The sequence below is a fragment of the Empidonax traillii genome, unplaced genomic scaffold (assembly GCF_003031625.1).
Source record: "Empidonax traillii isolate 1590-97213 ecotype Southwest subspecies unplaced genomic scaffold, ASM303162v1 scaffold106:size2091409, whole genome shotgun sequence".
Taxonomy (NCBI): domain Eukaryota; kingdom Metazoa; phylum Chordata; class Aves; order Passeriformes; family Tyrannidae; genus Empidonax; species Empidonax traillii.
This window is the reverse complement of record NW_020955299.1, coordinates 1,448,828-1,462,672: the sequence shown is the minus strand read 5'-3', so window position 1 is coordinate 1,462,672 and position 13,845 is coordinate 1,448,828. Positions and strand designations below refer to the sequence as shown.

At 53.0% G+C, this 13,845-nt stretch overlaps 1 protein-coding gene across 8 annotated transcripts in view; it reads left to right on the top strand.

Annotated features, from left to right (window-relative positions):
- CASZ1 (castor zinc finger 1) overlaps window positions 1-13,845 on the top strand; it is a 275,827-nt gene that overhangs the window by 109,371 nt on the left and 152,611 nt on the right. For 7 of the 8 annotated variants that reach the window (XM_027882516.1, XM_027882522.1, XM_027882517.1 and 4 more), the window contains one exon: window positions 9,344-9,487. The exons of the other annotated variant lie outside the window; for it this stretch is intronic. The gene's annotated coding sequence lies outside the window, so the exon portion shown is untranslated. The remainder of the gene's footprint in view (window positions 1-9,343; window positions 9,488-13,845) is intronic. 8 annotated transcript variants of the gene reach the window in all.

The window sequence follows — 13,845 nt, the reverse complement described above, 5'->3', positions numbered from 1 at the left end:
GGCAGCTTCGGGCAGTGAAATATGCTCCAGCCTTCAGAGGGAGGACAGGGGACCTACTGCTGGGAATCCGAGATGGAGCAGGGTTCCGGGAACAGGACTGAGGCTTTTGCCTTGGTTCAGCCCTGGCTGCATCCCTGTCCACGTGCAAAACCAGCAAACCTGCAAGCTGGGTGTCGGGAGAAGAGATCAAGGTGCTCGGGGGTGCTGTGGGGTTTGTCATGAGGGTCGAAAAACGCACAGCAGCGTGTGGAGGTGGCACTGAGATGCGCTTGCCCCTCCTTGCCACTACCCCACTGGGCAAGCAGGGTCAGCACAGCTCCTAAATCAATACATCCTGTAGAAAAATGGATGGATTGGGGAGCAGCTGTAGTATTTGTGCCTAAAAGGGATAAAGAGAAGTAGGTGAGGTTGTCTGAGGTTCCCTGAGAGCAGATGTGGAGGAGCACCGTCCTGGTGACTGGACATGGATTTTTCTGATAGATGTGAGATGTGCTTTAGGCTCCTGGAACCTTTTCACCCCTTGTTTTTCTAGTGGTGCTGAACAAAGTTGGGATTTCAGATCCCTGTTTTCAAGCCATTTCAAAGCTTGACTGTGCCAGTAGAGCTGAGACCCAGCCAACAGTGCACAGGAGGGAGAAGAGATGAGTGTTTTGCTGGAGTGGAGCTGTGGGGTTTGCTCCTCTGGCTGCTGATGTTCAGCGTTTGGAATTGGAGAGCCCATGCTGATCCCTCATTAACTGTGTCACTGTTCATGGCTCTGGGGACCCAAAGGTGCTCCTTTGGTGTTTGGTGTGAATGGTGGGAGCTCTGAAGGGCTGCAGTGCAGCACAACAGGCTCTTGATTTGAGCAGTTCCTGGGGGGAACCCCTCTCCTTTCCCCAAGAGTGACTGCCCGCACTCTTGGGCGGTGTCTGGGAGAGGAGGAGGGTGCAGCCCAGCTTGACTGAGAGGCAGTGCCCACCATTATGGGATTACTGTGAAGGGTAGAAATAATTCATCAGATGCTGCTACACGATCATCGTGTTCCCCCCAGGGTCAGGTCAAGGGCCGTAGGATTTGTTGGAGAGCTGAGAGGTTGAGGGACACTCTGGAGGTTCCCCAGGGCTGCTGGGTCAGGGGCCTTCACACTGTAGGAACTTCCCTTTATCTGTGCCTCCAGCAGCTGCTGTTTGAAGTAGGAGGGAAGGGTGGGAGTTTCTCCTGGAGGGCCTGCCCCTGTCAGCAGCCTGGGGTAGGTGGAGGGGGGGATCTGGCCGGCGAGCAGGCGAGTGCACACAGCAATGATGCTGGAAGCCAAGGCTGGTCCTGCTGATGTGGCCCTTTCTCCTGCAGCGGCTCATAAAATATGGCTCAAATTTTCATTACGGCCTCTATTGATTATCTTTTGGGACAGATGAATTATAGGGAACATTAAATTAAAAAAAAAAAGGGAAATATTTGAATGAGTTTGGGAGGTCGATGCCAGAAAGGCTGACACACCAAGCCTTACCGGCACTTGCTGCTTTGTGGGCCGGCTGGGCCCTTCCCATGGGGGAGCCTGCCCAGGGAGTGCCCCCTGTCTCTGAGCTGCCCTTGGGAACAGCAGCTCTGCAGTGGCCTTGGGCATGCCTTGGGACAGCCCAGAGGCACAGGGCTGGCTCAGGCACCTGGGTGCTGTTATGAGTCCTGCCTGGTACCACAAGCTCTGCCTTCACTGGGGGTTTGGCCCTGGGGACCTTCCAGTTAAACAGTCTGCTTGGCACCTACTTTGGGATTCTCTAGGGAAAGGGGAGAACAAGGGGCAGTGAAGGGGAAGAGGCCAGGTCGTTGCATTTAGTGACAAATTTTGGTCTGGTGTAAATATATGTGTGAGGCCAACAGTGAATCATAAAAGTAGTGATGGGCTTTCCAACGTTCCCCTCCTTCCCTGTATGAGGAGAAACATCACTGCCCTCGTCTCTCCTATGCTGAGGGGTCAGTGCTCCTCTCTCCAGGGTTCATTGAGCACAGGAGCTAATTCTCGATGTGGTTTATGGTCAGGGACCTTTGGCTCCAGGTAAGAGAAGTGCCAGGATTGAATCATCCCACTGTTAGTGTGGCAGACTTGAAGTCAAACCAGACAAAGGGAGTTCTGGCTTCTTGCTGGCTCTGGCCAGCTGTGATTTTGAGGATGATCCTGGAACGTTGTTCCTATGGCCTCTCTGTGCCCATTCAGTTTTTCCCGGTTGTGCCACACAATGCTCTGTGCAGGAGTTGGGCTGGTAAGGCTTTGTTCTCTGCTCCCTTCCCTGCCTGTGTTCCCCCAGAGTGGGTGAAATCCCGTACCCTGAAATGCCATCAGCACACTTTGCTGTCAGCAGCTGGCACTGGGGGATAATGGATGTTCCCCCTTTGAAAAGAGCCGCAGTTCAGAGCACTCTTCCATCTCCCAGAGGTAGCAGGAGAGTCCTGGGGCAGACACTCATGAGCTGGGTGGCTGTAAAATCCCTTCTCCCCTTTGTTCCTGGGTTGTTTTCTGTCAGTCAGGCGGGCAGCCAGTGCTCCTGAGGAATTCTCTGTTTTCTTTTCTAAGATTGAGAAGAATGCAGCCAGGGTCCCTCTCCAGCCACCCGCAAGACAAACATCCCCCCCCAAATACTCGCCTGCATCTGGACACGAGGTCCTGCGTGGCACAGCCCTCACACCCCCACTGCTGGGACTGGCCTGGGGGACACCCCTTGTCCCCTCACCGTGCCCCTGCCTGCCACCACCACCACCAGCTGCTCTTCCTCGGGTCAAGGCGAGCCCCACGGCGTGTGCTCTGCCTCTGGGATGTTGGCCCGGGCTGTGGGGTGTCCTCTGTCCCCCCGTGTGAGCAGAGTGCCCTTGGCCTGCCCAAGCACCGTGCTGTGAGCTGTGCCAGCACCTCTGTGAGTGCTGCAGGGGCAACGCTGCCTCTGCCCGAGCCACTGCCGGCCTGGGGGAGCCACCGGTGCCCAGGTTAGTGTGGAACTGTGACAGACCCAGCCCCGCTGCAGTGCGAGCGTGGCCCCTCCTGAGGGACATTCCGGTGCTGGTGGATGGGACCAGCGTCCCGAGTGCTGAGCCCACAGCGGCGTGTGCGTGTTTCACTGCCTTGCAGATCTCTGCTGATTTCACAAGCCGTCCACAAAGCGTTGGCTTCACCTGGGCAAATGCAAAAGGTGGTGGTTTCCATGGCTCCACGGCCCCGCTCGGGCGACACACCCTTTTTGTGTAAGCTGGCTCCCTGGAGTCGATTGTTTTTTGGCAAACAGCTTCATAAACTCCTCCAACAATTAAACTGGGGAGAAAAAAATAACCAAACCAAACACAGCAAACCCCATGCATTATGGAGTGAGACAGCAAACAGGTTGGAGCAACTCCCCCACCGGCTCCATCCCCACCAGCTCCGTCCCCCCCAGCCCCCGGAGCTGGGCAGGGAGAGCGGCCCCAGCTGCACTTGCTGGACTTGGTTTGGGAGGTGCCTGGGCCGCCCCAACCCACCGAGCTGCAGTGAGCTAACAAACATGAAGGAAAAGGTCATGTTATTCACTTTTATTTTTTCAAAGCTGCAAACATCCCTCTCTCTGGGAGGGGAGGCTGCACAGATGCCAACTCTGATTAATTTAAATATTTACCAATCCCATTTTTTTTTTTTTAATTGTGTATGTTTGTGCTCTGTTTGTGTCCCATAAAATACCTGGTGTTTTGGGCGTACCCCGTTTGCAGGGTGCATGAGATCACACTGAAAAAATGCAGTGAAAAACATTTTCATGCCACGACACATCAAATAGGATTTTAAATTAAGATGAAGATTTTTTCCCTCTTTTTTATCTCTGAAGTTTAGGTGAAAGGGCTTTCTTTTTCTATTTAGTTTTTAAATTCTTATATTTAACTACGAAAGAAAGTTGTTGTGGAAATCCTCTAAAAGTTACTTTTGCCTTCCATGTCAGACATGGAAGGCGACTGTTGGTGCTGGTCAGAGCCCCCACTGGTGTGTGTTTCTGTGCTGTTTCTGGCTGGGGGGGTGTTCCAGGGGAGGAATCCAGAGCCTGGAAGGCAGAGCCAGCTCCGAGCTCCCGGCTGAGCGTCAGCAGCTCCGCTCCCTTCCCTGCCCGTCACTCTGTCTGTCAGACTTGCTCTGGGGCAGGTGCTGTCTTTGCTGTCTGTGTGTCCCTGGCACAGGGGTCTCGTCTCTGCCAGAGCTGCTGCTGTAACACAGGCCGAGCTCTCCAGGGCAGTGACCCTTTGGTGAGTGTCCCAGCAGCCCTGGACACTCGTGGCTTTGTGTGCCCCGGGGCTGAGCTTGGTACAGGAGCCAGTCTGGGCACTGTTTTCTCCTCCTTGGTGTGGGGTTTTCTATATGCTTTTGGCCATGGAGACTTGTACTCCCCTGGGAGGGAAGTTTTCTTTGTGGGTTCAAGCAATGAAAGCACTACTGGCATTCACCCCACCTCCTTTTAATTGCTTTCCATGCCCATTGGGTCATAATCAGATCCCAGCTACATCTGGGAAAGTACAGAGCTGTTCCTTGGAAAAATGGAGCATATCCAAGGAGAGTAGTGCTGCTGGGATCAGGATCCAGCCACCCCCTCGCTGTGGTGTGGCAGGTGAGCCAGGCGGGGTTTGGCCTGGAGTCTTCAAGGCTGTCACTGGGGCAGGGCAGGATGTGTGTCTGATGGAGGGGATTGGCACTGCTGGGGGGTGAATCCTGTGGTCCTGCTCTGCCGTGGGCAAGGGAAAAGAGAGGGCAAAAATCAGGGTGGGTGTGCAGGGAGGGCAGCAGTTGTCTCATGTGAGCCCTTAGCCAGAATTTGAAATTGGACCTGTTACTTTTGAGGAATGTAGGGCAGTGGAGGAGAGATGCTGTGTGAATGTGCACACAGCTCTTGCCTCAGTGTCCCAGGAAAATGCCAGAGCGTAGGATGGCAAGGAGTAGTAATTACCCCACAGCTTCAGCTCCACCACTGCACTCTTTGATCACTTATTACTTTTCTATTCCTTCTGCTTCTTGCTGTAATTGTTACAAAATCTCTCTGCTTTGGGAGGGGTCCAGGACTCCAGGGCCCAATTGCATCTGCCCTGATTCAGAAAGTGGGTCATGCTGCTTGGTCTGGGAAGAAGATACTCATCTTGCTTAGCATGATATTTATTAGGAGATAGGGAAGGGAATGCAACCGCGCTGTTGCCTAGAAAATTGCTCTGGGGGGATAGCGAAGGACTTGTGAGGGCAGAGCGTGGAAAGTTCTTGCGCACCCAGTGCCTGCTGAAGCCGTGCCACGTTCCCTGTGCCTGCACTGCTGCTGCCCTCACAGCGGGACGTGGTGTGGATGGATGGCAGGCTGACAGTGGAACTGGGGACAAGGAAGGGACTGTAGCTGCTCACTCAGCAGCAGCCAGGCAGCAACAGGCTCTTCACCTTCCTTGGACTGGAGACTGGTGGGAGTGGAGGGAGAGGAAAACCAGATCCGGTTTCTTCATTAAGATGTGCTGTTTTCACAGTCAGCCAAACCTGGTTGGGGTTCAAGTGACTGGCACCCCCTCCAAATACATGACACAGTGCCCTGGAAGGCAAGAGCTCTCCTGGGAAGAGCAATTAGAAAGCCTTGATCCAAAGCCCGGCATGATTTACTGTGTGCTGTATCTGTCATTAACCGACAGAGAGGAAGAAGCTCAGAGCAAGCAGCAGCTGATGGTGGGCCCAGCGTGGCTGCAGAGGGTCTCCCACCAGGGATCTGCCACGGACCACCTGGCTCGCGGGGGGTGGGACAGCGCAGCTGATCCTGCCAGGCTGGCTGGGCCTGTGCCGCTGCTTGCTGTGAAATCACCCTCGGGATTATCCAAAGGAAGAACTGGCAACTCCAGTAACTTGGAGGGCCGGATCCTCAACTCGTTTAAATTGGCATGACTTCACTGAAGCCACCGAAACTGCTCTGATTTTACACCAGGTGAGAATCTGGTCCAGAATCTTCTGAAAGAAGGGAGACAAAGAGGGCAGGAAAAGTGGGTTTGATAAAGTCCACTTACAAGCCTGGGGGCTCCTGGGCTGTCCTGAGGGGGTGAGCAAGTAATTTCCAAATGTCTTGGACAGCTTGGAAGGGCTCTGAATTCTTGTGACCATGGGAGTGCCAAAGCACAGCTTCCTCAGGAGGCCTCTCTGCCTGCACTGTTTGGCAGGGTTTGGTCAGAGCATCCAGTGTCACCCTGACAGTGTTTCCTGCTCTTGGCAGCACGATGAGAAGGGGCAGAGACAGAAAGCCCCTCACCCGTTGCTCTGGCCTGTTGTGAACCCTACCTGTTCTCAGGGGTGATCTAAACCTGGCCCACCTTTTCCTGCCCAGGAACACCACTCGTCTCCCCTGCAGCGTGCGGTGCCGCTGGCAGAGGCAGACGGGCGGCTGTGGCTTCAGCCTCACACCACTGCCACCACAAGTTTGAATTTCACCGAGCCTGGGGGGTGGTGGGAGGAGAGTTCCCACTTCGGGGGAGCAGAGGAGCCAGTGTCCATGTCCCAGAAGATGGCTCCACGTTAAGCACGTGCCTCCAGAAGTTGTTGGTTCCCAGTGTGCCAGGCCGGTTGTTTTCCCAGTTCTTCACCTCATTCTTGGGTGGGGGTGTTACGGGATGTACATAAGAAGGTGTGTTGTCCCGTGTTTCTAGAGGTTGTTTGCTGGAACAACAGGCTCTTGGGACCTGCAGGGATGCACAGAATTCCCTCCAGCCCCTGGCACACACTCACATCCGGGGTGGATCTGGATAGAGTTTTAGCAACTCCCAGTGAAGCAGCTCCGGGCCGGAAGTGAAGAAGGGATAAAATATCCAGCTGAAACTCCTGTAGGACGTAATTACCTGAGCTGGAAGCTGGCCAGGACAGCAGGTATCACGCATCATCTGCTGGTGGTATCAGAAGCAGCCGGTGCTGTGGGAAGGATGGTCAGGACTGAGGAGTGACGCTGGTGCGAGGATGGCTCCGTTCCCGGGAGGTGCCTCCGTGGGCACTCGGCATAACGGCTTTGGAAGTCACTTGGTGTTTGTTTCCATGGCTGTTCTGTGCACGTACCATGGTGCCTGTACAATGCTCTTGGGGAACTGCAGCCCGTGGATGGATGGCCCTGTCCTGACGTTCATTCAAATGCTCCCTATTTTTCCATTTAAAAGAGGAAAAAAGCCTAAACAAAAAAAATACTGAGGAGGGAAAAAAAAAAAAAACAAAACAAAACAAAGGAAATTGACTTCCCAAAAATTACACTAAGCTAACATTTGAGGCCTGGCACAAATCCATCACAGCCAGGAAACTCGGAATTAACCAGTGCACTCCCATGATTGCCGGGAGGGGCTGCACTCTGGCATTGCAGGGCGAAGCTTGAGGACCTGGGGGCTTGGGGATGGAAGTCCTCAGTGTGTCTGTGAAGCACAGCAGAAGGAGTTTTCATCTGTGCATGCACAGATGCAGCAGTAGATGCAGGGGCAGCTTTGTGCTTCAGGGAGAGGGTTAACTGCAGGCTCCCAGTGCTCAGATCTGACAGGTGATACCAGCACCTGGCCAGGGCTCCCTCACCAGGACTTTCCCCGTGGGCTCTGTGTCGGTGATGCAGCAGGGACCTGCAGGCTGCTGCTGAGGAAGCTTGGGAATTTACACCCTAACCCAGGTTGCAAGTGAGGACAAAGTTGACTCTTCATTCCCACTTGCACATGACGCAGCATCCCATAAATCAGTGTGAGTGGCAGCCGTGGTTCAGCTCAGGTGAGAGGGGAAGGGAGGGGAGCGCAGGTCAGGGTGGGGGGCAGCGCAGGGCTGTGGGAGCAGGTCACAGGAAGAGGCTTCCAGCAGGAATTGTGGCTGGAGTGGCGGGTCAGAGGTGGCCTGAGCCGGCAGAGCGGGATGGAGGGAGCCTTGCAAAACACCTGCTGCTCGCCTTGGGCCAGTGCTGTCGGTGCTGAGTGTTTGTCACGGCTCGTTTCACTCACGGGTTTGGGAGAGGAATGGAATGGGCTCCTGTACCTGCAGCTGCCGAGGCTGGAACGGGGTGGAGGGCAGGACAGAGGCCGGCCGTGCTCCTGCTGTCCCTGCATCCACCCTGCTGCCAGCCTGCCTTTGCTGTGAATTCTCACAGCTTTGGGGTACTGCAGACAGCAGACTTCATGTCAGAGCGTTGATAGTATCTCATTTCAGAGGCTGGGGGAGGTCGGGATGTGTTAAGGCTGAAAATATTTACAGGTTTTGAAGTTGAAACGCAAACAGGAAAAGCCCTTTAAAAAGTGAGTGTAGTGGATATTCAAAACAGGGATTGCCATGGAAACGCCACAATATTTGCCTAAATTGACACAAAGGTTGCTGGTTGCAGGGTTCTGACTTCTTTGGCTCCATTTTCTTTGGCCCGGCACCTATCACAAATTGATCTCAACAACCCTCTTTTGTTTTGCTTCTTTTATTTTTGTCTGATGGAAATTAAAAAAAAAACCACCACCAACAAAACCCTCCAGTCTACAAATCCTACCTCACAGAAGAGTCTGAAGCTTCTGAGCTTCTGTCAAAGGTCGGAGCTAGGACATTTTTAAATTTTGTAAGTAAGGTAAAAGTTCTTGTTATTTAAATCTGTGCATTTATTCATTTCCTCCAGTGCAGGAAGTGGAAGGGAATTGTCTTAACTGCCCAGGGAGAGCGGGGAGCAGGGTGAAACCTGTTGCCGAGGTAGCAGTGTGCATCCAAGGAGCACAGGGCTTTTGCTGTCCAGCTCTTGGGCCAAAGTTTGAGAGATTTAGTTGTAATTCCCAATTCTGCCTCAGATTCGCCAAGTGACCTTTGACAAGTCACTTAATTACCGTGGGCCTCACTAAACTGGAAATAATAATTCTTCTTTGTCTCGTCTGGTCGCGCGCGCGGCGCCTTTGGGGCAGGGGAGGGAGGTTTGCTGTGGGGGTGTCCAGGGAGCTCTGTGCTGTCAGATCCCCCCAAGGAGGGATGGCAGCCTGGGCTCACGTGGGCAGGAGCGCTCAGCTGGCTACGGGGGGAAGCTCTTTGCTGTAAGTGGCTTAGGACTGTAGGCTGCTTCTGCCTCTGGTTGACCTGGATTCTTTCCTGGGGAAAGTTGGAGTGCGTGGCCCACTGGATGGTCAGCGGGGTGGTTTGTACCTTGGCTTTTGAGCTGCGAGTGCCACGGGCGGCAGAGGAGGAGATGGGGCCGCGGTGTGTCCGTCGGGGCGGGCAGTGCCGTGCCCTGCTGGCCCGGGGTGTGTGACCGAGGCTGAGGGCTGTGGGTGGCTATGGCATCTCAGCCCAGCGTCACTGCCTGTGCTCGTGATTCACCTGGGCTCTGCTACTGCTCAGTAGGGAATATTCATTTCCTTTTGGAACTCTCCTCAGGGCAAAGAGACTTCACCAAGTGAAGGGAGGCCATCAAATTCGCGCTGTCTTCATCTGAGACCACCTCCGAAACAAAGAACCTGACTTCTCTCCTTGCTTTGTACACTGGAATGGACCTTGAAGCCTGTGACTTCTCAATGCAAGGTACTGGCTTTTGTTCTGTGATCAAACTGCCCTGAAGTAGGACTGGAGTGAATGATTTTGGCTCTCCAGAGCCTTTGCTCCAGTTCCTGGGAAATCTCTAGCCTATGAAGACGGAAGAGCCACTGAAAGTCGGTGTTTTGGGTGGGTTTTGGTGGGGTGTTGGTTTGTCTTGAACTGGCTTACAGCAAGCAGGACTGGGTTTACCCCCGCCCTCGCTGCCCATCTCTGCAGACACCCAGTGACACAGCAGAGCCCTGGTTTGAGCAGCTCCCTCTCTTCTCCTCCTCCTCCCTAATGAGCTGCTGTGCAGTATTAACAATTAGCTAAGTAGTTTGCATGGGAGTCCCCTGGGTAAGTATTGTGTGGGGACAGTTTCTGATTGACTTGTTTCACGAGCGAAGAGTTTGAGGATGTCTGTGGTCACGGTGGGTAACTCTGAGAGGTTGAGGGGGTGGGACTCTGTGTTTCTAAAAGCTGTTTTACTTTCTTCACTGCTTGGCTGCCCTCACAGCTTCTCTGCAACTAAAGGTATGACACAACAGTGGGATACTATATTTCTTCTCCATGGATTGGGGATCTGGGAGGTTCCTGGCGGCCCTGCCGTGCTGCTGCAGGCGGAAGGTGCTGAGGATCCTCGCTGTGTCTGGGCTGTGTGTGACATTACGTCTGCTCTGGAGGGGTAGAGGTTTTGTCAGGGGGTGTTTCCATACTCTGCTGGCACCATTAAATGCTGATGATGCCTGAATGAAGATTAGCAGCTGAAGTGCCTGAGGGGGTTGTGTATCACCATGTTCCTCTATTTTTTGCTGCTGTGCCATAAATGGTACCTGGGCAAAGCTGTTGTGAGTCACAGGTACAGCTGAGACCTGAGCTGGAAGGATCCAGTGGAGGGACTGTACTGGCTTAGCAAGAAGGGACATGAGAAAAGCCACAGGGCTGAGATGCTGGTCTGGGGCTCCAGCTCTCCCAGCTGTGTGTGGCACGGGGGAATTTATTCATGTTCTGAGTGCCCTCCCTTAAAGAGCAGCAGCCGTGATCCTCTAAGGCTCAGCAGGGCTTAGTTCTTGCCACGTGTTCAGAGCCTACAGACCTGAGTGCTTCCAGTAAACCTGCCAGTAAATGCCGTGTGCTTCAGGATGGGATAGGGGTGAACTCTGCCTTCCCACACCTTCCTGGTGCTGAAACTCCTCCAGGGTCTGGCATGCTTTATTTGGAAAGCCTGGTTTTGAACTGTTAATGTAGAGAACTCTGGCCTTTATCCCTGTGTGAGCTGCTCTCTTGCCTGTGTCCCCTTTTAGAGCAGGGCACGTGCCTTCCCAGGCCTCCAGAGGCGAGAGAGCTTCCCAAATTGGAGCTCTGCCCAAGGGAATAGGGTAAAGGAACATGAAGAGCCTTGAGGTTTTACCAAATAAGATACAAATCCTCAGGTTTGACTGCAGCAGGTGAATTTTCCACCAAACATCCTTATGTGCCTCTCCAGAGAGGGCCAACATCCAGGGGGAAGAACTCTGCTGGGGAAGCTGCCTCCTAGGTTCTGGGTCCATTTTTCCATCAGAGGGAGCTTTTCCTGTGACCCCTGTCACAGGTTTCCGCTGGCGTAGCTCCTGGTATTGAAAGCCCTGCATGTCCATCTGACCCGGAGCTGGGATGAGCAGAACCCCCAAGACAAGAAGGTAAGAGGAGGAGACTGATAAATCAGGAATTCTTTAAGTGCTGAAACGAACCTTAAGGTTCAGATTCTTGCAGATCAGTTATCCTTTTCTGTGTTTGCCTTCTCCTCCCAGTACTGGGTGCGTTGCTGAGTGTCCTTCAGGGGCTGTTTCCTGAGGGACAGAAGCTCATTAGAGACAATAGAAATATTTCCCTGGACTCCAGCTGTGTTCTGAGGTTCCCCCTGGTTCTACAAACATCACTCCAGTGAAGGAGATGCATTTAGCCTTTCAGGCATGTGGCTTTGTGATCGCTCATGCTCTGGACTAGAAATCCCTGTGTTCCAGTCTTCAGCCCTGGAGCAAGTTGTATGGCTTCTACTTTCAAAACAAGCTCAATTTACTTTGGGCTACAGAGGCTGTTTGCACGTTCTCCAGAGCCCATCCCTAGGCTGTGATTGCTGTTTCACTCTGTTTATAAGCACAAGCTGGCTGTTTAGTCCTAGAGCTATAAGAGTTGGAGGGAGCTTTCTTGTTCAGTTGATGAAGGGTAGCCTTTTAATGCAGGGGAAAAAGCTAAAAAGAGGTGAGAAAGGGATTGGAAATATTTGCTTTGTCTGTGTTTGAATCTGCAAAATATTTCTCCCTATTTCAGTGCTAAAGAAAAGCTAAATTTGGGGGTTAGCTTGGGCTGGTGGAGTTATTTTTGCTGGGATCCTTGGGATCGCTGCATGGGATCACAGCTATGAAGGGAGCGAGGTGGGAACGCTGCCTTCTGCAGAAGTGCAGCCGGGCCAGCCCAGCCAGCCCGAGCTGGGCTGGGGAATATGAAACAGCCTTGCAAAATCATTGTGGAAATTTACCCGCCTGTGTATGAAATCAACTTGCCTGCCTTTGCCAGGAGGAGTTTAACTTGCCCATTAAAATATACATCTATTTATGTATTACTTGTTCTGTGAGAGAAAATTTTCCCAGGCAGTTACAAAACTCAGTCTAGACTGTAACGTGTGGCATCTGGTGGTAACACGCCATATACATATATCTGAATACAGTATCTCCTGTATCACCCTGCTGGGGAGTTACCAGCACGTATCTGGAGTGTGGAGAGGCCCTTCCGTTCGCCCTGGATAAACGCTTGGCCTGGTTCCTGCCTGCTCTGGTCTGAGTGGGGCTCTGCCCTGCTCCTTCCATCCAGAGAAAGCCAGGCAGGCATTTCCACGCTGCCTGTCCTGACCTGCGGCCCCGCGGTCCGTGTCGGCCGGAGGCAGCGGTTCCCGGGCAGAGCTCTTCCGGCAGGGCTGGGTGGAGGAGAGGGAAGATGTTAAAAGCCTGCCTGGGATAAGAGCAGGGTTGTCACATCCATCTGCTCGGGCCCTGACGAGCAGCTGATCCATATTGTTAACATATTGCCTGCCATATGGGCTAGCTCAGCTCTCCAGGAACGCTTGGGAGACCTGACCTCTAGTGTGACAAGATGTGAGCATGAAGGACGGGTTGACAACAGCCCTTGGGTCTCGGAGTGTGAAACCGTGTTCCAGCCACTTCCGCTGCCTTCCCTGCGCTCCCTCCCGCGCTGGCTCTGCCTGCCTCGCTCCCTCTCTCCCCTCTCGCTGAGGGTTTTCTCCTCCCTCCCCTGTTTTCCGCATCCCTGGTCTGCGCTGGATCAATGACCTTCACTCATAACCAGACTGGACAGTTCTGACTCCCTCCCCCGGGCCTTCGATCAGATGTTTGGTTGGCGGCTGTGGAAAGCTGAATGGGGGGAAGGCAAAGGAGGGGAGAGAGGATCATGTGCTTGGCAGCCCTTATAGCTGTCCTTCCCATATCTGGTCTGGGAATGGGACTGCAGCCTGATCTGCTGAGATCTTGAGCACCCCCTGCTCACCTGGACAGCTCACACAACCTCATGGTGGAGAGGGGAGTCCAGCAATGGGATCTAGGCAGGTTGAAAGGGCTCAGAAGGGCCCTGATGCCAGAGTTTGAGGAGGAAACACTTACAAAGCTCTTGAGAGATGTGGAATGATTTAGTTTCAAACTCTGAGTGGAGGAGGAGGAGAGGCTGGAAGAGACAGGGCTGGTCCAGACCTTGATGGGTTCAGACCTTGCTTTCTCTGCCACCTTCTGACTTCGTGGTGTCCTCAGTCTCCCGGAGCCCTGTTGACAGAGCTGGCCTTCTCCTTCCTAAGGCTTCTGTCTTCACACTTGAACTTCATGGAGGTTAAATCCTGGTGCTATTAAACAAGCACTTTGCTGTAAACCTCCAGGATTTCAACCTTAGCTCCTCAGAAGGGGATTGGGATGTTTCCCAATCTTTTTTACCCATCAGCTCTGTCAGATCTGCAGGAATGACTTATTTGTCTTTTAGTCTCCCCCAAGTAAGGGTTGCCTTTTTTTTTGCATTTCTGTCCTGTAGAAGTCAATGTCTTCAAAAAGCTGAGATTTTGCCCTGCTGCCCTTCATAAAGGTTTTAGACCAGTTTAGGTGCTTTTATCTCTCCTTCCCCATATGCCTGCAATTGCACTGAGCATTAGTAGTGTTTATTTGTAAAGAGGAGCCCATTGAGATATTGCAAAATAAAACACAGTGATGAGTCGTGGTTTATTTACTCAAGCTTCACTGATGTAACAAACCTGATTTTATGTTAATAATGACTCAGAAGCAGAGCTGGGAGGAGAAGCCAGATCTCCTGATTCCTTTAGCCATCTGACA